Source organism: Amblyomma mixtum, chromosome 1, assembly GCF_055824585.1.
Source record: "Amblyomma mixtum isolate Tamu chromosome 1, ASM5582458v1, whole genome shotgun sequence".
NCBI lineage: Eukaryota > Metazoa > Arthropoda > Arachnida > Ixodida > Ixodidae > Amblyomma > Amblyomma mixtum.
Window position 1 is genome coordinate 122,101,045 of NC_143012.1, and position 14,273 is coordinate 122,115,317.

Consider the following 14,273-nt stretch of genomic DNA (forward strand, 5'->3'; position numbering starts at 1 on the left):
CTTTTGGAGTTTTGGAGTTTCGGAGTTTCGGAGTTTTGGATTTTTGGAGTTTTGGAGGTATGGATTTTTGGATATTCAGGGTTTTGTTGTTCCAGAATTATGTAGTTTTGGAGTTTTGGAGTGTCGGAGTTTCGGAGTTTCGAATTAATGGAGTTTTCGAGTTTTAGAATTTTTGATTTTTGGAGTTTCGGAGTTGTGGAGATTCGGGGTTGTGCAGTTTTGGAGTTTTGGAGGTTCGGAGTTTTGGAGTGTTGGAGTTTCGGAGTTTTGAAGTTTCGGAGTTTTGGAGAGTCAGGGTTGTGGAGTATCGGAATTTTTGAGTTTTGGAGTTTTGGAGTTTCGGAGTTCCGGAGTTTCGGAGTTTCGGAGTTTTGGAGTTTTGCAGTATCGGAGTTTTGGAGTTTTGGAGTTTCGGAGTTTCGGAGTTTTGGAGTTTTGCAGTCTCGGGAGTTTTGGAGTTCTGGAGTTTCGGAGTTTCGGAGTTTTGGAGGTTCAGGGTTGTGGAGTTTCGGAATTTTTGAGTTTTGGAGTTTCGAATTTTCAGTTTCGGATTTTTGGAGTTTTGGAGTTTCGGAGATTTGGAGTTTCGGCGTTTTAAAGATTCGGGGTCTTGGAGTTTCGGAATTTTGTAGTTTTGTAGTTTTGGAGTGTCGGAGTTTTGGAGTGTGGGAGTTTTGGAGTTATAGAGTTTTTGAGTTTTTGAGTTTTTGAGTTTTTGAGTTTTGGATTTTTGAACTTTTGCAGTTTTGGAGTTATGGAGTTTTGGAGTTTTGGAGTTTCGGAGTTTCGGAGTTGTGGAGATTCGGGGTTGTGGAGTTTTGGAGTTTTGGAGGTTCGGAGTTTTGGAGTTTTGGTGTTTTGGAGTTTCGGAGTTTTGAAGTTTCGGAGTTTTGGAGAGTCAGCGTTGTGGAGTTTCGGAATTTTTGAGTTTTGGAGTTTTGGAGTTTCGGAGTTCCGGAGTTTCGGAGTTTCGGAGTTTTGGAGTTTTGCAGTATCGGAGTTTTGGAGTTTTGGAGTTTCTGAGTTTTGGAGTTTCAGAGTTTTCGAGGTTCAGGGTTGTGGAGTTTCGGAATTTTTGAGTTTAGGAGTTTCGGAGTTTCGGAGTTTTGGAGTTTTGGAGTTTTGGAGTTTTAGAGTTCCGAATTTTTGAGAGTTTCGGATTTTTGGAGTTTTGTAGTTTTGGAGTTTTGGAGTGTCGGAGTTTCGGAGTGTTGGAGTTTTGGAGTTTTAGAGTTTTGGAGTTTTGGAGTTTTGGAGTTCTAAATTATCGGAGTTTCGGAGTTTTGGTGTTTTGAGTATCGAATTTTCAGAGTTTCGGATTTTTGGAGTTTTGGAGTTTCGGAGATTTGGAATTTCGGCGTTTTGGAGATTCGGGGTCTTGGAGTTTCGGAATTTTGTAGTTTTGTAGTTTTGGAGTTTTGGAGTGTCGGAGTTTTGCAGTATCGGAGTTTTGGAGTTTTGGAGTTTCGGAGTTTTGGAGTTTCAGAGTTTTCGAGGTTCAGGGTTGTGGAGTTTCGGAATTTTTGAGTTTGGGAGTTTCGGAGTTTTGGAGTTTTGGAGTTTTGGCGTTTTGGAGATTCGGGGTCTTTGGAGTTTCGGAATTTTGTATTTTTGTAGTTTTGGAGTTTTGGAGTGTCGGAGTTTCGGAGTGTTGGAGTTTTGGAGTTTTAGAGTTTTGGAGTTTTGGAGTTCTAAATTATCGGAGTTTCGGAGTTTTGGTGTTTTGGAGTATCGAATTTTCACAGTTTCGGATTTTTGGAGTTTTGGAGTTTCGGAGATTTGGAATTTCGGCGTTTTGGAGATTCGGGGTCTTGGAGTTTCGGAATTTCGTAGTTTTGTAGTTTTGGAGTGTCGGAGTTTCGGAGTGTTGGAGTTTTGGTGTTTTAGAGTTTTGGAGTTTTGGAGTTTTGGAGTTTTTGAGTTTTTGAGTTTTGGATTTTTGCACTTTTGGAGTTTTGGAGTTATGGAGGTTTGGAGTTTTGGAGTTTCGGAGTTTCGGAGTTTCGGAGTTTCAGAGTTTTGGAGGTTCAGGGTTGTGGAGTTTCGGAATTTTTGAGTTTTGGAGTTTCGAATTTTCAGTTTCGGATTTTTGGAGTTTTGGAGTTTCGGAGATTTGGAGTTTCGGCGCTTTAAAGATTCGGGGTCTTGGAGTTTCGGAATTTTGTAGTTTTGTAGCTTTGGAGTGTCGGAGTTTTGGAGTGTTGGAGTTTTGAAGTTATAGAGTTTTGGAGTTTTAGAGTTGTTGAGTTTTTGAGTTTTGGATTTTTGAACTTTTGCAGTTTTGGAGTTATGGAGTTTTGGAGTTTTGGAGTTTCGGAGTTGTGGAGATTCGGGGTTGTGGAGTTTTGGAGTTTTGGAGGTTCGGAGTTTTGGAGTTTTGGAGTGTTGGAGTTTCGGAGTTTTGAAGTTTCGGAGTTTTGGAGAGTCAGGGTTGTGGAGTTTCGGAATTTTTGAGTTTTGGAGTTTTGGAGTTTCGGAGTTCCGGAGTTTCGGAGTTTCGGAGTTTTGGAGTTTTGCAGTATCGGAGTTTTGGTGTTTTGGAGTTTCGGAGTTTTAGAGTTTCAGAGTTTTCGAGGTTCAGGGTTGTGGAGTTTCGGAATTTTTGAGTTTTGGAGTTTCGGAGTTCCTGAGTTTCGGAGTTTCGGAGTTTCGGAGTTTTGGAGTTTTGCAGTATCGGAGTTTTGGAATTTTGGAGTTTCGGAGTTTCGGAGTTTTGGAGTTTCAGAGTTTTCGAGGTTCAGGGTTGTGGAGTTTCGGAATTTTTGAGTTTGGGAGTTTCGGAGTTTCGTAGTTTTGGAGTTTTGGAGTTTTGGAGTTTTAGAGTTTCGGAGTGTTGGAGTTTTGGAGTTTTAGAGTTTTGGAGTTTCGGAGTTTTGGAGTTTTGCAGTTTTGGAGTTTTGGAGTTACGAAGTTTCGGAGTTTTGGAGAGTCAGGGTTGTGGAGTTTCGGAATTTTTGAGTTTTGGAGTTTTGGAGTTTCGGAGTTCCGGAGTTTCGGAGTTTCGGAGTTTTGGAGTTTTGCAGTATGGGAGTATGGAATTTTGGAGTTTCGGAGTTTCGGAGTTTTGGAGTTTCAGAGTTTTCGAGGTTCAGGGTTGTGGAGTTTCGGAATTTTTGAGTTTGGGAGTTTCGGAGTTTTGGAGTTTTGGAGTTATGGAGTTTTAGAGTTTCGAATTTTCAGAGTTTCGGATTTTTGGAGTTTTGGAGTTTCGGAGATTTGGAGTTTCGGAGTTCTGGAGTTTCAGAGTTTTGGAGGTTCAGGGTTGTGGAGTTTCGGAATTTTTGAGTTTTGGAGTTTTGGATTTTTGAGTTTTGGATTTTTGGAGTTTTGGAGTTTTTTAGTATTGGAGTTTTGGATTTTTGCACTTTTGGAGTTTTGGAGTTTCGGAGTTTCGGAGTTTTGGATTTTTGGAGTTTTGGAGGTATGGATTTTTGGATATTCAGGGTTTTGTTGTTCCAGAATTTTGTAGTTTTGGAGTTTTGGAGTGTCGGAGTTTCGGAGTTTCGAATTAATGGAGTTTTCGAGTTTTAGAATTTTTGATTTTTGGAGGTATGGATTTTTGGAGTTCCGGAGTTGTGGAGATTCGGGGTTGTGGAGTTTTGGAGTTTTGGAGGTTCGGAGTTTTGGAGTTTTGGAGTGTTGGAGTTTCGGAGTTTTGAAGTTTCGGAGTTTTGGAGAGTCAGGGTTGTGGAGTTTCTTAATTTTTGAGTTTTGGAGTTTTGGAGTTTCGGAGTTCCGGAGTTTCGGAGTTTCGGAGCTTTGGAGTTTTGCAGTATCGGAGTTTTGGAGTTTTGGAGTTTCGGAGTTCCGGCTTTTTCGGAGTTTTGGAGTTTTGCAGTCTCGGGAGTTTTGGAGTGTCGGAGTTTCGGAGTGTTGGAGTTTTGGTGTTTTAGAGTTTTGGAGTTTTTGAGTTTTTGAGTTTTGGATTTTTGCACTTTTGGAGTTTTGGAGTTATGGAGGTTTGGAGTTTTGGAGTTTTGGAGTTTCGGAGTTTCGGAGTTTCAGAGTTTTGGAGGTTCAGGGTTGTGGAGTTTCGGAATTTTTGAGTTTTGGAGTTTCGAATTTTCAGAGTTTCGGATTTTTGGAGTTTTGGAGTTTCGAATTTTCAGAGTTTCGGATTTTTGGAGTTTTGGTGTTTCAGAGATTTGGAGTTTCGGCGTTTTGGAGATTCGGGGTCTAGGAGTTTTGGAATTTTGTAGTTTTGTAGTTTTGGAGTGTCGGAGTTTCGGAGTTTTGGATTTTTGGAGTTTTGGAGGTATGGAAATTTGGATATTCAGGGTTTTGTTGTTCCAGAATTTTGTAGTTTTGGAGTTTTGGAGTGTCGGAGTTTCGGAGTTTCGAATTAATGGAGTTTTCGAGTTTTAGAATTTTTGATTTTTGGAGGTATGGATTTTTAGAGTTTCGGAGTTGTGGAGATTCGGGGTTGTGGAGTTTTGGAGTTTTGGAGGTTGGGAGTTTTGGAGTTTTGGAGTGTTGGAGTTTCGGAGTTTTGAAGTTTCGGAGTTTTGGAGAGTCAGGGTTGTGGAGTTTCGGAATTTTTGAGTTTTGGAGTTTTGGAGTTTCGGAGTTCCGGAGTTTCGGAGTTTCGGAGTTTTGGAGTTTTGCAGTATCGGAGTTTTGGAGTTTTGGAGTTTCGGAGTTTCGGAGTTTCGGAGTTTTGGAGTTTTGCAGTCTCGGGAGTTTTGGAGTTCTGGAGTTTCGGAGTTTCGGAGTTTTGGAGGTTCAGGGTTGTGGAGTTTCGGAATTTTTGAGTTTTGGAGTTTCGAATTTTCAGAGTTTCGGATTTTTGGAGTTTTGGAGTTTCGGAGATTTGGAGTTTCGGCGTTTTAAAGATTCGGGGTCTTTGAGTTTCGGAATTTTGTAGTTTTGTAGTTTTGGAGTGTCGGAGTTTTGGAGTGTTGGAGTTTTGGAGTTATAGAGTTTTGGAGTTTTTGAGTTTTTGAGTTTTGGATTTTTGAACTTTTGCAGTTTTGGAGTTATGGAGTTTTGGAGTTTTGGAGTTTTGGAGTTTCGGAGTTTTGAAGTTTCGGAGTTTTGGAGAGTCAGGGTTGTGGAGTTTCGGAATTTTTGAGTTTTGGAGTTTTGGAGTTTCGGAGTTCCGGAGTTTCGGAGTTTTGGAGTTTTGCAGTATCGGAGTTTTGGAGTTTTGGAGTTTTGGAGTTTCGGAGTTTTGGAGTTTCAGAGTTTTCGAGGTTCAGGGTTGTGGAGTTTCGGAATTTTTGAGTTTGGGAGTTTGGGAGTTTGGGAGTTTTGGAGTTTTGGAGTTTTAGAGTTTCGAATTTTCAGTTTCGGATTTTTGGAGTTTTGGAGGTTCGGAGATTTGGAGTTTTGGCGTTTTGGAGATTCGGGGTCTTGGAGTTTCGGAATTTTGTAGTTTTGTAGTTTTGGAGTTTTGGAGTGTCGGAGTGTTGGAGTTTTGGAGTTTTAGAGTTTTGGAGTTTTGGAGTTCTAAATTATCGGAGTTTCGGAGTTTTGGTGTTTTGGAGTATCGAATTTTCAGAGTTTCGGATTTTTGAAGTTTTGGAGTTTCGGAGATTTGGAATTTCGGCGTTTTGGAGATTCGGGGTCTTGGAGTTTCGGAATTTTGTAGTTTTGTAGTTTTGGAGTTTTGGAGTGTCGGAGTTTCGGAGTGTTGGAGTTTTGGAGTTTTAGACTTTAGAGTTTTGGAGTTTGAAATTTTTGAGTTTTGGATTTTTAGAGTTTTGGAGTTTTTGAGTTTTGGAGTTTTGGATTTTTGCACTTTTGGAGTTTTGGAGTTTCGGAGTTTCGGAGTTTTGGATTTTTGGAGTTTTGGAGGTATGGATTTTTGAATATTCAGGGTTATGTTGTTCCAGAATTTTGTAGTTTTGGAGTTTTGGAGTGTCGGAGTTTCGGAGTTTCGAATTAATGGAGTTTTCGAGTTTTAGAATTTTTGATTTGTGGAGGTATGGATTTTTGGAGTTTCGGAGTTGTGGAGATTCGGGGTTGTGGAGTTTTGGAGTTTTGGAGGTTCGGAGTTTTGGAGTTTTGGAGTGTTGGAGTTTCTGAGTTTTGAAGTTTCGGAGTTTTGGAGAGTCAGGGTTGTGGAGTTTCGGAATTTTTGAGTTTTGGAGTTTTGGAGTTTCGGAGTTCCGGAGTTTCGGAGTTTTGGAGTTTTGCAGTATCGGAGTTTTGGAGTTTTGGAGTTTCGGAGTTTCGGAGTTTTGGAGTTTTGCAGTCTCGGGAGTTTTGGAGTTTCGGAGATTTGGAGTTTCGGCGTTTTAAAGATTCGGGGTCTTGGAGTTTCGGAATTTTGTAGTTTTGTAGTTTTGGAGTGTCGGAGTTTTGGAGTGTTGGAGTTTTGGAGTTATAGAGTTTTTGAGTTTTTGAGTTTTTGAGTTTTTGAGTTTTGGATTTTTGAACTTTTGCAGTTTTGGAGTTATGGAGTTTTGGAGTTTTGGAGTTTTGGAGTTTCGGAGTTTCGGAGTTTCGGAGTTTCGGAGTTGTGGAGATTCGGGGTTGTGGAGTTTTGGAGTTTTGGAGGTTCGGAGTTTTGGAGTTTTAGAGTTTTCGAGTTTCGGAGTTTCGGAGTTTCGAATTAATGGAGTTTTCGAGTTTTAGAATTTTTGATTTTTGGAGGTATGGATTTTTGGAGTTCCGGAGTTGTGGAGATTCGGGGTTGTGGAGTTTTGGAGTTTTGGAGGTTCGGAGTTTTGGAGTTTTGGAGTGTTGGAGTTTCGGAGTTTTGAAGTTTCGGAGTTTTGGAGAGTCAGGGTTGTGGAGTTTCGGAATTTTTGAGTTTTGGAGTTTTAGAGTTTCGGAGTTCCGGAGTTTCGGAGTTTGGAGTTTTGGAGTTTTGCAGTATCGGAGTTTTGGAGTTTTGGAGTTTCGGAGTTCCGGCTTTTTCGGAGTTTTGGAGTTTTGCAGTCTCGGGAGTTTTGGAGTGTCGGAGTTTCGGAGTGTTGGAGTTTTGGTGTTTTAGAGTTTTGGAGTTTTTGAGTTTTTGAGTTTTGGATTTTTGCACTTTTGGAGTTTTGGAGTTATGGAGTTATGGAGGTTTGGAGTTTTGGAGTTTTGGAGTTTCGGAGTTTCGGAGTTTCGGAGTTTCAGAGTTTTGGAGGTTCAGGGTTGTGGAGTTTCGGAATTTTTGAGTTTTGGAGTTTCGAATTTTCAGAGTTTCGGATTTTTGGAGTTTTGGAGTTTCGAATTTTCAGAGTTTCGGATTTTTGGAGTTTTGGAGTTTCGGAGATTTGGAGTTTCGGCGTTTTGGAGATTCGGGGTCTAGGAGTTTTGGAATTTTGTAGTTTTGTAGTTTTGGAGTGTCGGAGTTTCGGAGTTTTGGATTTTTGGAGTTTTGGAGGTATGGAATTTTGGATATTCAGGGTTTTGTTGTTCCAGAATTTTGTAGTTTTCGAGTTTTAGAATTTTTGATTTTTGGAGGTATGGATTTTTAGAGTTTCGGAGTTGTGGAGATTTGGGGTTGTGGAGTTTTGGAGTTTTGGAGGTTCGGAGTTTTGGAGTTTTGGAGTTTTGGAGTGTTGGAGTTTCGGAGTTTTGAAGTTTCGGAGTTTCGGAGTTTTGGAGTTTTGCAGTATCGGAGTTTTGGAGTTTTGGAGTTTCGGAGTTTCGGAGTTTTGGAGTTTTGCAGTCTCGGGAGTTTTGGAGTTCTGGAGTTTCGGAGTTTCGGAGTTTTGGAGGTTCAGGGTTGTGGAGTTTCGGAATTTTTGAGTTTTGGAGTTTCGAATTTTCAGAGTTTCGGATTTTTGGAGTTTTGGAGTTTCGGAGATTTGGAATTTCGGCGTTTTGGAGATTCGGGGTCTTGGAGTTTCGGAATTTTGTAGTTTTGTAGTTTTGGAGTTTTGGAGTGTCGGAGTTTCGGAGTGTTGGAGTTTTGGAGTTTTAGACTTTAGAGTTTTGGAGTTTGAAATTTTTGAGTTTTGGATTTTTAGAGTTTTGGAGTTTTTGAGTTTTGGAGTTTTGGATTTTTGCACTTTTGGAGTTTTGGAGTTTCGGAGTTTCGGAGTTTTGGATTTTTGGAGTTTTGGAGGTATGGATTTTTGGATATTCAGGGTTATGTTGTTCCAGAATTTTGTAGTTTTGGAGTTTTGGAGTGTCGGAGTTTCGGAGTTTCGAATTAATGGAGTTTTCGAGTTTTAGAATTTTTGATTTGTGGAGGTATGGATTTTTGGAGTTTCGGAGTTGTGGAGATTCGGGGTTGTGGAGTTTTGGAGTTTTGGAGGTTCGGAGATTTGGAGTTTTGGCGTTTTGGAGATTCGGGGTCTTGGAGTTTCGGAATTTTGTAGTTTTGTAGTTTTGGAGTTTTGGAGTGTCGGAGTTTCGGAGTGTTGGAGTTTTGGAGTTTTAGAGTTTTGGAGTTTTGGAGTTTTGGAGTTCTAAATTATCGGAGTTTCGGAGTTTTGGTGTTTTGGAGTATCGAATTTTCAGAGTTTCGGATTTTTGGAGTTTTGGAGTTTCGGAGATTTGGAATTTCGGCGTTTTGGAGATTCGGGGTCTTGGAGTTTCGGAATTTTGTAGTTTTGTAGTTTTGGAGTTTTGGAGTGTCGGAGTTTCGGAGTGTTGGAGTTTTGGAGTTTTAGACTTTAGAGTTTTGGAGTTTGAAATTTTTGAGTTTTGGATTTTTGGAGTTTTGGAGTTTTTGAGTTTTGGAGTCTTGGATTTTTGCACTTTTGGAGTTTTGGAGTTTCGGAGTTTCGGAGTTTTGGATTTTTGGAGTTTTGGAGGTATGGATTTTTGGATATTCAGGGTTTTGTTGTTCCAGAATTTTGTAGTTTTGGAGTTTTGGAGTGTCGGAGTTTCGGAGTTTCGAATTAATGGAGTTTTCGAGTTTTAGAATTTTAGATTTGTGGAGGTATGGATTTTTGGAGTTTCGGAGTTGTGGAGATTCGGGGTTGTGGAGTTTTGGAGTTTTGGAGGTTCGGAGTTTTGGAGTTTTGGAGTGTTGGAGTTTCTGAGTTTTGAAGTTTCGGAGTTTTGGAGAGTCAGGGTTGTGGAGTTTCGGAATTTTTGAGTTTTGGAGTTTTGGAGTTTCGGAGTTCCGGAGTTTCGGAGTTTTGGAGTTTTGCAGTATCGGAGTTTTGGAGTTTTGGAGTTTTGGAGTTTCGGAGATTTGGAGTTTCGGCGCTTTAAAGATTCGGGGTCTTGGAGTTTCGGAATTTTGTAGTTTTGTAGTTTTGGAGTGTCGGAGTTTTGGAGTGTTGGAGTTTTGAAGTTATATGGTTTTGGAGTTTTAGAGTTTTCGAGTTTTTGAGTTTTGGATTTTTGAACTTTTGCAGTTTTGGAGTTATGGAGTTTTGGAGTTTTGGAGTTTTGGAGTTTCGGAGTTGTGGAGATTCGGGGTTGTGGAGTTTTGGAGTTTTGGAGGTTCGGAGTTTTGGAGTTTTGGAGTTTTGGAGTTTCGGAGTTTTGAAGTTTCGGAGTTTTGGAGAGTCAGGGTTGTGGAGTTTCGGAATTTTTGAGTTTTGGAGTTTTGGAGTTTCGGAGTTCCGGAGTTTCGGAGTTTCGGAGTTTTGGAGTTTCAGAGTTTTCGAGGTTCAGGGTTGTGGAGTTTCGGAATTTTTGAGTTTGGGAGTTTCGGAGTTTCGGAGTTTTGGAGTTTTGGAGTTTTGGAGTTTTAGAGCTTCGAATTTTCAGAGTTTCGGATTTTTGGAGTTTTGGAGTTTCGGAGATTTGGAGTTTTGGCGTTTTGGAGATTCGGGGTCTTGGAGTTTCGGAATTTTGTAGTTTTGTAGTTTTGGAGTTTTGGAGTGTCGGAGTTTCGGAGTGTTGGAGTTTTGGAGTTTTAGAGTTTTAGAGTTTTTAAGTTTGAAATTTTTGAGTTTCGTATTTTTGGAGTTTGGAGTTTTTAAGTTTTGGATTTTTGAGTTTTGGATTTTTGGAGTTTTGGAGTTTTTGAGTTTTGGAGTTTTGGATTTTTGCACTTTTGGAGTTTTGGAGTTTCGGAGTTTCGGAGTTTTGGATTTTTGGTGTTTTGGAGGTATGGATTTTTGGATATTCAGGGTTTTGTTGTTCCAGAATTTTGTAGTTTTGGAGTTTTGGAGTGTCGGAGTTTCGGAGTTTCGAATTAATGGAGTTTTCGAGTTTTAGAATTTTTGATTTTTGGAGTTTCGGAGTTGTGGAGATTCGGGGTTGTGCAGTTTTGGAGTTTTGGAGGTTCGGAGTTTTGGAGTTTTGGAGTGTTGGAGTTTCGGAGTTTTGAAGTTTCGGAGTTTTGGAGAGTCAGGGTTGTGGAGTATCGGAATTTTTGAGTTTTGGAGTTTTGGAGTTTCGGAGTTCCGGAGTTTCGGAGTTTCGGAGTTTTGGAGTTTTGCAGTATCGGAGTTTTGGAGTTTTGGAGTTTCGGAGTTTCGGAGTTTTGGAGTTTTGCAGTCTCGGGAGTTTTGGAGTTCTGGAGTTTCGGAGTTTCGGAGTTTTGGAGGTTCAGGGTTGTGGAGTTTCGGAATTTTTGAGTTTTGGAGTTTCGAATTTTCAGTTTCGGATTTTTGGAGTTTTGGAGTTTCGGAGATTTGGAGTTTCGGCGTTTTAAAGATTCGGGGTCTTGGAGTTTCGGAATTTTGTAGTTTTGTAGTTTTGGAGTGTCGGAGTTTTGGAGTGTTGGAGTTTTGGAGTTATAGAGTTTTGGAGTTTTTGAGTTTTTGAGTTTTGGATTTTTGAACTTTTGCAGTTTTGGAGTTATGGAGTTTTGGAGTTTTGGAGTTTCGGAGTTTCGGAGTTGTGGAGATTCGGGGTAGTGGAGTTTTGGAGTTTTGGAGGTTCGGAGTTTTGGAGTTTCCGAGTTGTGGAGATTCGGGGTTGTGGAGTTTTGGAGTTTTGGAGGTTCGGAGTTTTGGAGTTTTGGAGTTTTGGAGTTTCGGAGTTTTGAAGTTTCGGAGTTTTGGAGAGTCAGGGTTGTGGAGTTTCGGAATTTTTGAGTTTTGGAGTTTTGGAGTTTCGGAGTTCCGGAGTTTCAGAGTTTCGGAGTTTTGGAGTTTTGCAGTATCGGAGTTTTAGAGTTTTGGAGTTTGAAATTTTTGAGTTTCGTGTTTTTGGAGTTTGGAGTTTTTAAGTTTTGGATTTTTGAGTTTTGGATTTTTGGAGTTTTGGAGTTTTTGAGTTTCGGAGTTTCGGAGTTTCGGAGTTTTGGATTTTAGGAGTTTTGGAGGTATGGATTTTTGGATATTCAGGGTTTTGTTGTTCCAGAATTTTGTAGTTTTGGAGTTTTGGAGTGTCGGAGTTTCGGAGTTTCGAATTAATGGAGTTTTCGAGTTTTAGAATTTTTGATTTATGGAGGTATGGATTTTTGGAGTTTCGGAGTTGTGGAGATTCGGGGTTGTGGAGTTTTGGAGTTTTGGAGGTTCGGAGTTTTGGAGTGTTGGAGTTTCGGAGTTTTGAAGTTTCGGAGTTTTGGAGAGTCAGGGTTGTGGAGTTTCGGAATTTTGTAGTTTTGTAGTTTTGGAGTGTCGGAGTTTCGGAGTGTTGGAGTTTTGGTGTTTTAGAGTTTTGGAGTTTTTGAGTTTTTGAGTTTTTGAGTTTTGGATTTTTGCACTTTTGGAGTTTTGGAGTTATGGAGGTTTGGAGTTTTGGAGTTTTGGAGTTTCGGAGTTTCGGAGTTTCAGAGTTTTGGAGGTTCAGGGTTGTGGAGTTTCGGATTTTTGGAGTTTTGGAGTTTCGGAGATTTGGAGTTTCGGCGCTTTAAAGATTCGGGGTCTTGGAGTTTCGGAATTTTGTAGTTTTGTAGTTTTGGAGTGTCGGAGTTTTGGAGTGTTGGAGTTTTGAAGTTATAGAGTTTTGGAGTTTTAGAGTTTTTGAGTTTTTGAGTTTTGGATTTTTGAACTTTTGCAGTTTTGGAGTTATGGAGTTTTGGAGTTTTGGAGTTTCGGAGTTGTGGAGATTCGGGGTTGTGGAGTTTTGGAGTTTTGGAGGTTCGGAGTTTTGGAGTTTTGGAGTTTCGGAGTTTTGAAGTTTCGGAGTTTTGGAGAGTCAGGGTTGTGGAGTTTTGGAATTTTTGAGTTTTTGAGTTTTGGAGTTTCGGAGTTCCGGAGTTTCGGAGTTTCGGAGTTTTGGAGTTTTGCAGTATCGGAGTTTTGGTTTTTGGAGTTTCGGAGTTTTGGAGTTTCAGAGTTTTCGAGGTTCAGGGTTGTGGAGTTTCGGAATTTTTGAGTTTGGGAGTTTTGGAGTTTTAGAGCTTCAAATTTTCAGAGTTTCGGATTTTTGGAGTTTTGGAGTTTCGGAGATTTGGAGTTTTGGCGTTTTGGAGATTCGGGGTCTTGGAGTTTCGGAATTTTGTAGTTTTGTAGTTTTGGAGTTTTGGAGTGTCGGAGTTTCGGAGTGTTGGAGTTTTGGAGTTTTAGAGTTTTAGAGTTTTGGAGTTTGAAATTTTTGAGTTTCGTATTTTTGGAGTTTGGAGTTTTTAAGTTTTGGATTTTTGAGTTTTGGATTTTTGGAGTTTTGGAGTTTTTGAGTTTTGGAGTTTTGGATTTTTGCACTTTTGGAGTTTTGGAGTTTCGGAGTTTCGGAGTTTTGGATTTTTGGAGTTTTGGAGGTATGGATTTTTGGATATTCAGGGTTTTGTTGTTCCAGAATTTTGTAGTTTTGGAGTTTTGGAGTGTCGGAGTTTCGGAGTTTCGAATTAATGGAGTTTTCGAGTTTTAGAATTTTTGATTTTTGGTGTTTCGGAGTTGTGGAGATTCGGGGTTGTGCAGTTTTGGAGTTTTGGAGGTTCGGAGTTTTGGAGTTTTGGAGTGTTGGAGTTTCGGAGTTTTGAAGTTTCGGAGTTTTGGAGAGTCAGGGTTGTGGAGTATCGGAATTTTTGAGTTTTGGAGTTTTGGAGTTTCGGAGTTCCGGAGTTTCGGAGTTTCGGAGTTTTGGAGTTTTGCAGTATCGGAGTTTTGGAGTTTTGGAGTTTCGGAGTTTCGGAGTTTTGGAGTTTTGCAGTCTCGGGAGTTTTGGAGTTCTGGAGTTTCGGAGTTTCGGAGTTTTGGAGGTTCAGGGTTGTGGAGTTTCGGAATTTTTGAGTTTTGGAGTTTCGAATTTTCAGTTTCGGATTTTTGGAGTTTTGGAGTTTCGGAGATTTGGAGTTTTGGCGTTTTAAAGATTCGGGGTCTTGGAGTTTCGGAATTTTGTAGTTTTGTAGTTTTGGAGTGTCGGAGTTTTGGAGTGTTGGAGTTTTGGAGTTATAGAGTTTTGGAGTATTTGAGTTTTTGAGTTTTTGAGTTTTGGATTTTTGAACTTTTGCAGTTTTGGAGTTATGGAGTTTTGGAGTTTTGGAGTTTCGGAGTTGTGGAGATTCGGGGTTGTGGAGTTTTGGAGTTTTGGAGGTTCGGAGTTTTGGAGTTTTGGTGTTTTGGAGTTTCGGAGTTTTGAAGTTTCGGAGTTTTGGAGAGTCAGTGTTGTGGAGTTTCGGAATTTTTGAGTTTTGGAGTTTTGGAGTTTCGGAGTTCCGGAGTTTCGGAGTTTCGGAGTTTCGGAGTTTTGGAGTTTTGCAGTATCGGAGTTTTGGAGTTTTGGAGTTTCTGAGTTTTGGAGTTTCAGAGTTTTCGAGGTTCAGGGTTGTGGAGTTTCGGAATTTTTGAGTGTAGGAGTTTCGGAGTTTCGGAGTTTTGGAGTTTTGGAGTTTTGGAGTTTTTGAGTTTTGGATTTTTGCAGTTTTGGAGTTTTGGAGTTTCGGAGTTTCGGAGTTTTGGATTTTTGGAGTTTTGGAGGTATGGATTTTTGGATATTCAGGGTTTTGTTGTTCCAGAATTTTGTAGTTTTGGAGTTTTGGAGTGTCGGAGTTTCGGAGTTTCGAATTAATGGAGTTTTCGAGTTTTAGAATTTTTGATTTATGGAGGTATGGATTTTTGGAGTTTCGGAGTTGTGGAGATTCGGGGTTGTGGAGTTTTGGAGTTTTGGAGGTTCGGAGTTTTGGAGTTTTGGAGTGTTGGAGTTTCGGAGTTTTGAAGTTTCGGAGTTTTGGAGAGTCAGGGTTGTGGAGTTTCGGAATTTTGTAGTTTTGTAGTTTTGGAGTGTCGGAGTTTCGGAGTGTTGGAGTTTTGGTGTTTTAGAGTTTTGGAGTTTTGGAGTTTTTGAGTTTTTGAGTTTTGGATTTTTGCACTTTTGGAGTTTTGGAGTTATGGAGGTTTGGAGTTTTGGAGTTTTGGAGTTTCGGAGTTTCGGAGTTTCAGAGTTTTGGAGGTTCAGGGTTGTGGAGTTTCGGAATTTTTGAGTTTTGGAGTTTCGAATTTTCAGAGTTTCGGATTTTTGGAGTTTTGGAGTTTCGGAGATTTGGAGTTTCGGCGCTTTAAAGATTCGGGGTCTTGGAGTTTCGGAATTTTGTAGTT